Here is an 8,892-nt window from a genome sequence, read left to right as displayed (position 1 = left end):
AAGAAACGAATAAAATTAAACCGGCACGATTAAATCTTTGAAACTCTAAAGAATTAATAAAATGTCCTCACAATTAAACGCAAGTTCTCTCATTATAATCAACAACATTCACATGATGTAAAAAAAAAAAAAGCTTTAGTAATTGATAACTAAAGTAATTTTAAAGGGAACCTTCTTTACTTGCTTTTAAAGTAGGGTAATATCATATGGCCTAAAAAAATCCCAGTTTTTTTTTTCTTTTTTTAGAAAAAAAAAAAGATTTATGATTTAAACTGATTTTTAAATCAATATTCAAATGACGAAGAAATTTTACAAAACAAGTTTTAATATAGTTCTTTATCATTCATTTAGCAGTCAAATTTATAACTGCAACAAGATGATTCATTTAATACTAGCTCATCATGCATTTAACCATCCACTCAGCTTTAAGAGCTGTTCAGATTAAAACTGGCAGCTCAGCAGTGAGTCAGTGTCATGGATGGAGGACCTGTTCATATTTTTTTCTAGTTTAATGAGCTCATCGGGGAGTGTTTCTGTAAATTCTGCGTGTTTTAATTAGCGCGCTGAAGATTGGAGTAGCGTTCATTCAGATTCTAACACTGGAGCGGAGGGAGTTGGCATGGAAACGGGCGATCGACAAGACTGGCAAGCTGCAGCTCTGTTTCTCGCTGCTGTTTTCACTGATTTCGGTAAGTTTAGTAAATTAAAATTGCACAAATATCATATGTCACTGTTCCTGACATCTCTCTTGCTTGTATTTGACTCGCATCTGTTGAATTTACTTCATAGAAATGGTTTTTTTTTTTTTGAACAAGTCCGTGAGCATTTTAACCGTTATCAGAGGAGGTAAAGTATGCTAACTCCATAGACTGAGCTTTTATAAAGAGATTGGGATTTTAATAACACATTTATGTGTAGATGAGAGGCATTGACAGTTCTGTAAACTATTTGCTTGTCGTTTTTCAATGGATGATTGAAAATAGGATTTTTTATTTAACCTAAATATACACTAACGTTACAGTTATTCAGTGACGTCATTACATCAGCGTCACAGTTCAAACGCATTTTGATCTCGTTTAATGATTAACAAATATTTATAAAAACTGTTCAGGATATTTATTAAATACATATTCTTTCTCTTTTCTACATGTCTAGCAGCTTGGTTTCTTGTGATAAAACGGTAATTGTATACTGAATATTGTTGGCTCTGTGACAGATTGCTTGTTATATTTCTAGATTCTTCTAGTGCTTGATGATCTTCTGCATCCCATGATGAGCAAACCTCCTGTCCAACAACATCTCCAAGGCACACTGATCCATATGACTATCAGGTTTACCCCAAACATACACTAATGCTATCCTTACCAATTTCTGAAATAATATTACAATTTAAAATAGCAGTTTTTGGTGAAATGTAATTTATTTCTGTGATGTGCAGCTGTATTTTCAGCATCATTACTCCAGTCTTCAGTGACACATGAGCTTCAGAAATCATTCTAATATGATGATTTACTGCTTAAGAAACATTTCTGATTATTAACAATGTTGAAAACAGTTTTGCTGCTCAATATATGAATGTGTGTGTATATATATATATATTGAGAGAGAGAGAGAGAGAGAGAGAATTCTTTGATAAATAGAAAATTCTTCTTGACACTAACTTTTGATTAATTTAATGTGTCCTTGCTGAATAAAAATATGAATTTATTTTTAAAAATGTAGTCTACATTAGTCTAACATTCATATTTATCAGAAGTGTTTCTTTGGCAAAGAGCAGAATATTATAATGATTTATGGAGGTTCATATGACGCTAAAGACTGATGTAATGATGCTGAAAAATCAGCTTTGATCATAGCAATCAACTGACCCTTCGCAAAACAACCGTCCCTCCTTAAAAACTGTAGCTATGTCTGACACGCCATGCTGCTCTCAGAGTACACACCTTGTTCTCACACAGCGAAAAATACATCCTGGACCAAAGAGGAAACTGACAACACACTGACAGAAGAAGACAGAGAAGGTCACTTCTGGTATGAAACAAGTTTTCAGCTTTTAAATTTGGATTTTTTTTTTTTTTTAAGAAATTCAAACTATAGTGTTTTGTGCTGTTTTAATGTGTTACAGATCACTGTAGTGTCTCAGTTCAAGCAGCACACATGAACCGATTGATTCATATTTAATTGAAGCACAAAATAAAAGATGTCACACGTCTTTATACAACATTTTTCAAGTTTAAGTCCACCGAAGTTAATCTACTTTCCTGTCTACCATATTTTCTGCATCATAAGGTGCACTGGATTATAAGGCACAGTCTCAAACTGTGAGTTTAGTTGAACTTTATTCTACTATTTAACAAGACACTCACATTATTTTTTAATCAGTCTTCTCCCACAGATCCCTCAAAGTCCTCATCTTCTGTGTCTGAATTGAACAGCTGGGCAACAGCTTTTGAACAGCTTTCTTCATCAAACATGCCGGGTTCCCTCTCATCATGGTTGATCGCTGCCAGTGTACGTAGTGTACGTATTACGTCCCTGTGTCAGCGGGAAATGGTGCGACAGTCAGGTAAACGGAGCGCTTACCAAAGTCGCACACCAACATTTTTACAGATTTTGGAACTCAGTGTACACATAAAGCACACTGGATTATCAGGTGCACACCCTATTTTTGAGAAAATGAAAGGCTCTTAGATGCGCCTTATAGTGCGGAAAATATAGTAATTTGTTTGTCAGGCAAGATGGCAGTATTGGCGTTATGATAGGTCAGATCACCTGTCAATCAAGCTCACTGTGAATGTTAAATTACATTTTAACATGTATTCACAAGAAAACATCTCATGTTTCACTTCTGTTAAATGTGATGAAATAAATATTTAGTTTGAAATATGAACAGCTATGCTAATCTTTCTCCTTTTGTTTTCCTGTTTCTCCAGCCTCGCGTGTGGAGACTTCAGAAGATGCCAGACCTCACATAGGTTTCAGATGATGGAAACTATAGATGAACATGCAAAGCTGCTAAATAATCCTTATATTGTAATCATTGCCCTAAAAGGTAAGTTTTCAGGGTGATTTAAGGTGTGCTCCTACATTTTCTGCTTGTATTCCTATGTATTTATTCGATAAGACGTGTGCATTTTCGATTCTGCTTAACGATTCTAGCTTTCAAATTCCAATTTGATTAAAAACGATTAAGTGCAGGAATGGAAAGAATTAGCGTCCTGTTTGTGTGCAGCGTGCATGAAGCGCAAGCTCGTGCACAGAGAGCAGCAGTCGCGCTGTGGGTTCTTGGTTTGTGTCCGTTCTTGGACTGTTCCGTGTATTTCCACTGTAGAAAAGGTTGTTCAGAGTCTAAACTGACTTCTTTCATATTTGTCAAGCAATAAACAGAAAACTACATCAGTATATCATCATAAACACAGCCGTTTTCGTCTTACGTGAACGTAAACAGATGAGAAAGAAAACCATTCACTGATCTTGACTGAATATATTTAATAACTTTAATTGATTAATCTTTATTTTATTTATAAAAAGAAAACAATGAGGTGTTTTTAAACTTTTAATTACAGTTTCTATACCTGAAATTTTGATGTTGCTTATTGATTTGTTTGTTCCTATCTTATTACTGACTGTTTACTTGTCTTTAACACTTTAATATTTTAAATGTATAATAATCTAGTTGTTTTTGCTATGGTATTTTTTTTAACGCACAGGCAAAATTCCTCTTGCAGTTTTTTGTAGGCTGCTGATTTTTTCTCATGTTATTCAGCTGCAACAGAATGCTTTGTAAAAAATAGAATACATGTTTGACATTTAAATGTTTGACTTTATTTTTTATTTTTTTAATATTGAATTTTTTATCTTATTGGAATCTAAACTAGGCATCGATAAGAATCGGAATCAATAAGCAGAATCGGAATCGAAATCGATAAAATTCAAATGATACCCAACCCTACAAATGAGGGATACCTGCTCCACTCACCGGTCTCGCATCCCACGGAGGAGATTGAAGGATACAAAAGAAGAGCGATGACAGTGACGGACGAGAGAGGACCAGGCCTGGGCTTTATTTTGTGTTTGTGCGCGACAGTCGTCTGCAAGGGGCTGGCACGATGTTTTGTCTTTATTTTATTATTAAAGCTATGTTTGATTGTCCGCCGGTTCCCACTTCCCTGTCAGGGTTGGCAAGGGAGGAACTCAAGTGCAGACAGGGATCACAACACACAGGGTTTATTAAATACAAAAGGGGAAAACAAAACCCACGAGCGGGAAAACAACGGCTAGGCCAGAAACTAAACAACTTAACAGGGCGGGATTGACACGATAAACAAACTCTTAAACACTAACTACAAATAAACACTCATGGTATACAAAGACTTCAAAGGTACAGAAACATCTAGAGACACTCACGATCTGGTAAACACTCACAAATGTGGAACAATCTCAGTGCAACAATCACATTTGAGGTACAATGAACCGACGCAAGACAGAGCACACTAGGAGATCTAAATAGGGGAACTAATTAAGACACGACAGGTGATACAGATAGGACAATCACGACAAGACTAGGATAACAAGGGGGCGGGGCAAGGGAACGAGACAACACAAGCACATGGCCCAAAGACAAGGCCATGTGCTTGTACAGAAAACGCGGGTCTGTCATGATCCTGCCTCAAGACTAGGGAAAAATCAAGGACACGAGGGCAGAATCATGACAGAACCCCTCCCTTAAGGTCCCCCTCCCTCCTCCCTAAGATCCCCCTCCCTCAAGGGAACATCAAACACGGGACATGACTGACATGACAGACTGGGACACAGACACAAACCAACAAGACATGACAAATAGTAACAACGGCAAACATGAATACACAATGGCAGGGTTAGGGTGACAAATCAAAAAAACAAACAGGAAAGGGGAGGAGGCGGGACCACAAAGTTCATGGGAGACAGACCAGGGTGGGTGGGTGGGGCAGGAGTCTTAGGAGGACGGAACGAAGGCTGACGACGAGGGGTCCGGGCAGGTCTGGGTGGTGAGGGGTGGGGAGGGGTCTCGGGACAACTGACAGAGGACATGACAGGAGCAGACACAGGACGCGGGGCAACACTTACGTGACGCGGGGCAACACTTACGGGACGCGGGGAGACAACAGCTGGACGCGGGGGGACAACAGCTGGACGCGGGGAGACAACATCTACTGGACTCGGGTAGACGACAACAGCTGGACACGGGGAGACGACATCCACTGGGCACGGGGAGACAACATCTACTGGGCACGGGGAGACAACATCTACTGGGCACGGGGAGACAACATCTACTGGGCACGGGGAGACAACATCTACTGGACACGGGGAGACAACATCTACTGGACACGGGGGGATAACAGGACACGGGGGGATAACAGGACACGGGGGGACAACGGCTGGACATCCGGGATTTCTGGGGACAGGGTCTGGGGACAAGACAGGACTGGCGGGGACTTCTAGGATCTGGACAAGACGAGACAAATAATCAGACAAGGCTTTAGCAGCTATGATAACCCAACACAGTCTCACCCCTATTCGTCACATACTGCCGTTTGGTCATTTCCCCCTCACGTCCATAAGCAACGTTGAGGGTACCCCCTATCCGTCACTTGACAACGTAGAGGAGGGTCGTCCGATATTTGAATGCAAATCCCTCATCTTTGGATTTTGACGAACCTGGCTTATCCATCTAGCGGATTTTTTTTATTTGTTCTTCTCTTTTTTTGCAGATTCCTTAATCCCTGTCCTTTAAAAAAACAGCACCTCATTACATTATGCACTTCTAAGAGCCACATTTGTCTTGTTTATTGTCTTATTTGTATTTTTTTATTGTCTTGTTATTTCTCTCTCTCTCTATCTCTCACTCTCTCTCTCTCTCACACTCTCTCTCTATCTCTCACTCTCTCTCCATCCCTGACTCTCTCCCCTACCATCTGAGTGGTGGTTGTTTTTTAGAGGGACGGAGGAACTGGGTTTCTGCCTCTTCTTCAGTCACTTTAATCAACTGAAAGTGTAAAGGTCGGAATCAAAGAATATAGATTAAGTTGTTGGTGTTGTTTTAAGTGCACAATATACCAATTTAATGGATAGAGACTGTCATATAATACCTGATTATTGCACAAAATTAAATTTGCAGGAGACTGCACAATATAGGCCAACCTATAAGATAATATTGCATCTTGCATGAAGTCTAAGTAAATCAAACTTAAGTTTTGTGAGGAATGCCGGTATTCAAAGATGTTTTATGACTACAGGAAAGCAAACAGCTCGCTTGGCATCTTTATGTTTCATAGTTTTTCTGCACTTAAATAATTTGCCAGCTTGCAAACATTCAGATCTAATATATTACCTTTGATAATGTTAGAAAAGTGATACGTTAAGCAAAGCCTACTGCTGTATGACACCTTCTAATAGATTGACTAGCTCTGTCTTATACTCATGTGTGTTTGGATCCCTGTATGATATTTAATATTTATATTTTTTATATGGGTGTACATTTCAGAATGACAAAGCCAAAATTCAGGCCTTGCCCAAAAACAAAAATGCATCTCGGGTGGTGGCCTCTGCCCAAATAGCTGTAAGTAAAAATGCTCATGCTTCATTTATTGAGTGATAATCAATATTAAGCCTAAAGTACATACAATATTTGGTACCGTGTTTGTTGATGGACAGAAGACATAGCAGCCATGCTGTGTGCTATGTATCAAGCTTCACATGCGTGCCTGGATGTTGGAAGTTGGCACATCTTGTCAGTATGAAATTTTAGAGAGACAGTCACTTTAAAAACCACACCATACATCCCTATTAAATTTATTTTGCAACACATGACACTCAAGTGATAAATGTACATCACATTCAAGCTGCTCTGATAAACAGTTTGCCAAAAAGCTCCCAATACACAATATGCAGGTGTACTTCTGTTGTGAAAAAAAAATATTGAAAATGCATTGGTGTATGTACATAAGTAGGTAATATTCTAGACTTATACTTATCTTACAATACTTGTGTAACTGATGGCAGGGACTAGGGATAGGGATGAACTATGAATCAAGTAGTACACCAAGTAAACTGTCCTCTGTTTCTGATTCAAAGTCAGTGTGGAGTAGACGCCATCTTCATTACTGTCACAACATCTGATTAATTATTTTCAAATAAAATCGATTACTGACAGTTACAATTTAAGAAATACTCATGAATTAATATTTCTGCTTATTAATTTTACAATATGTCTTTAATCATCACATACTTAACACTTTTTGAAAGCGTTAATAAATATTATTTAGCCAGACTAGGTCTTTAAATAATAAATGGACTGCCATATATGTAGTAATGTAGCAACAAAATATATTGGAAATGTGTTAATTACTTTGTTTCATTTCAGGTCCAAAAACTTTCTGCCTTGGGCTATATGCCCATATTATTTATCAGCCAGAGGCACAAGGGCACAGGCAAGTTGATGGCAGATGTAGTAACGCATCTGCCACCGACGCAAAACAACACATGTTTCTTAACCAGCATGAAGAGGGCATATGACTTCATGATCAAACTGGATGGTAAGATAAGTTTTATGTATAGTTCATTAGTGTTTGTCATTGATTTCTTTGACAATTTGTACTGAAGTCATATTTTTGCTATCTTCACAACAGATGTGCCCCAGCCCCAGCAAGACCAGCCCCAGCAAGACCAGCCCCTAGAGGTCTTCACAGTGCACCCGAGACCCGTCGACCCCGCACCCGACCCGGGACCCGTACGGGTTCGGGTCTATATTTTAAATCATCAGCCGGGTCCGGGTCGGGTCCGAATCTATTACCTCGGGTCCCGGGTCTGTTTAACATTGTGTGTAATACCCGTGCGATCGCCGATCGGAGTCATCGGACTCGGAGAACATCTGGCCGTTATCAAAGACTGCTTGTGTTTTTTGTAACTTGCAACTTGTAAAATTAGGAAAGAAAAGAGTGAGCCAAAAAAAAGTGATCTCTCTCTCTCTCTCTCTCTCTCTCGCTCGCAGACTCAATAGTTAATACAAGTGCACGCATGGTAATGCTTGCAGACTTGACACACTCATGTTTAATATATTTCAAATCAGCAACACAATCTGAGGTGAACTGTCACATGAATGTTTTCTATTACGCTCAAATTGCGTTAAGGCATTTTAGGTTGATAAAGCTAGCACGCATGTGCAGTCATGTTTCTATGGCAAGCAGTGAGGGACACTTCGACCGCCAAACCGCGTTTTACATTTTCTCCCATTTTTATAATATTATAAATGAACCGTTTAATCTTAAAGTTTTAGTGGTTCAGATTCAGACTCGATGCTGAGCAGAGAGCACAGACAGAGATCAGATGATAGTAAATAAATAATGCCAGCGGCCATGGCATTGCACGAGCGATCGTTATTATAGTTCAAAAGGCTAACAGTGTAAGTTATTATGCGAATTAACTCGAGTCAGAATGTACATGTGCACAGTAGCATTTGTCATCCGTCACTGTGACATCAAGTGGACTTTTGAAGCTGAAATAATGAGTGGATTCAGCTTGGACTTGGAATAATGAGAGGAATAACATGAATAACTTTCTTGACGGAGGATTGTAATGCATCACAGGCAGTCAGGTACAAGGAAGAGAGACTACGGCTCTTTAAATTAGGTAAGACAAAAAGCTGTATTCTTCGCAACAGGTTTATTGACTTGTAATAGCAATTTAAGGTGGAATATGTGAACGTCGGGTCCAGTCGGGTCTGTGTCTTCCCGGCGGGTTCGGGTCCAGATTTCAAGTAATATACGGGTCCGGGTCGGGTCGGGGTAGGCATTTCTCGGATCTACACGGGTCCGGGTCCAGCTTTTGAAATAATAGACGGGTCCGGGTCGGTTC

General features: G+C 39.3%; 2 long non-coding RNA genes across 6 annotated transcripts; both read left to right on the top strand.

Moving 5' to 3' along the window:
• The first annotated feature begins 389 nt into the window (after positions 1–389).
• Positions 390–4,185, top strand: LOC113052206 (uncharacterized). Of its 5 annotated transcripts, none has more exons than XR_003276995.1 (6): positions 390–689; positions 1,237–1,331; positions 1,959–2,031; positions 2,383–2,566; positions 2,934–3,052; positions 3,879–4,185. It is a non-coding gene; the product is annotated as an uncharacterized LOC113052206 (long non-coding RNA). The 5 variants fall into 5 exon arrangements; XR_003276996.1 differs by lacking the exon at positions 3,879–4,185 and adding an exon at positions 2,126–2,321 and having other exon boundaries at positions 2,396–2,566; positions 2,934–3,487; XR_003276997.1 differs by lacking the exon at positions 3,879–4,185 and having other exon boundaries at positions 2,396–2,566; positions 2,934–3,487.
• A 1,207-nt stretch (positions 4,186–5,392) lies between these two features.
• Positions 5,393–7,707, top strand: LOC113052207 (uncharacterized). The gene is made up of 4 exons (XR_003276999.1): positions 5,393–6,039; positions 6,524–6,598; positions 7,403–7,574; positions 7,668–7,707. It is a non-coding gene; the product is annotated as an uncharacterized LOC113052207 (long non-coding RNA).
• Positions 7,708–8,892: the final 1,185 nt, after the last annotated feature.

Source organism: Carassius auratus, chromosome 32 (genome assembly GCF_003368295.1).
Source record: "Carassius auratus strain Wakin chromosome 32, ASM336829v1, whole genome shotgun sequence".
Taxonomy (NCBI): Eukaryota; Metazoa; Chordata; class Actinopteri; order Cypriniformes; family Cyprinidae; genus Carassius; species Carassius auratus.
Note: the sequence above shows the minus strand (reverse complement) of the source record. Positions and strands in the feature narration are given on the sequence as shown.